Here is a 1,506-nt window from a genome sequence, read left to right on the forward strand (position 1 = left end):
ATGTCTAACGAAAATTCATAAAGTTTTGTTATTTTTACGCTCGATATACAGTATAATTTATGATAAATTCCGTCAATATATGTTATAATTCCGTATATATATGTTATATACATATATATGTATATATATATATGTATGTATATATATATACATGACTTTATGCTCATAGCTAATTGTAGACAAAAAAACTTGCTATCTTAAAAAAATCTTGTCTAATCCGAAAATATAAAATAACAGATAAAAATAACGTTAACTTTCTTTATAAAAAAAAGTCAAATGTTGCAAAAAAAAACCCATTTTTTGCACATTAAAATTTAACTATTTCTGAAACTTGATGAATTTTTTGATGCATAAATAAAGTCAGAAATTTAGGAACGACGGATGATGAATTATATATGTAATTAGAAAATTTGACATTTTTGTAAATTAAATTAAAGAATATCTCTACTTTAATCGACAAATTAATAATTTATAGAAATCTTTTAATAAATAATAAAAATAGTTTTAATAATAACTAATTTTTACATATATTATGATTTTTATTTATATTTTAACTTTCATGCTATTTCTTAATATTAAATATTCCTTTTCTCTTTTATAAATATAGATATTTCTCTCTCCAATGGAATGCAACCGTAGGCATCACAATTTACATTTGATTATAATTAGTACATCATGATTTTATACTTAAATGAGCGACGCGGCAAATTTCGAATTACGGCCCTTTATATATTTGTTCTTTTTACTTAAAGAGAGTTCTTGCAGTTCATTTTTTCTTTTTTTCTTTCCAATGTAGAAAGAAAAAGAAGAAAGATAAAGTTCAGCTACAAAGAACAGGCCATTATAGATAGGTGTTGATGACGCAGCTACTCCCATCTGTGCGATAACGACGCGTCCATTCAGTCCAATAGTTTTACCGACCGCACAATAACTCGAATCAACTCGAATCGCCATTGGTCGCTATCCCATCCGCGTGTTCCCACTTTGCCTATATAAGATCGGCCCTAAGGGCCGCTTCCGCTCATTCGCTAGTGTTCGCTAGTGCTTCGTATACCAGTCGTCTGATCAGCTGATGACGTAACATACGACGAGCGTTTACGCGTGCAAGACGAAAATTACGTGCGTCTGTTGTGCTCGGTGTTGGGTGCACGTCCGCGGTGTGTGGTCGCGAGCGGCGACGTAGGAGAGTGTAGGAGAGTCAAGTGAGGTGGTTCCCCGTCGTCACTCGTCGGTCGACCGTCGAACGCCAGTTCCCCTCACACGCGTACTGCTCCGTCGTACGCGCGTACGCGTCGCACGCACCGTTCGCGACTCGCATCCGTACGGGCCGCGTACTTTTGTCACTCTCTGGAAGGCGTACGCATCGCGTAATAGCAGCGCTCAATCCGCTAATTCTGTCCTCGCTAAACGAGAGTGTGCGTGAAACACAAAGAGTGAAAGAGAAGGAGAGAGAAAGAGGTAGAGTGAGAGTGTGAGAAAGAGATAGAAAGAGAGAGAGAGAGAGAG

This window comes from Atta cephalotes (assembly GCF_000143395.1).
Source record: "Atta cephalotes unplaced genomic scaffold scaffold00018, whole genome shotgun sequence".
Lineage (NCBI taxonomy): Eukaryota > Metazoa > Arthropoda > Insecta > Hymenoptera > Formicidae > Atta > Atta cephalotes.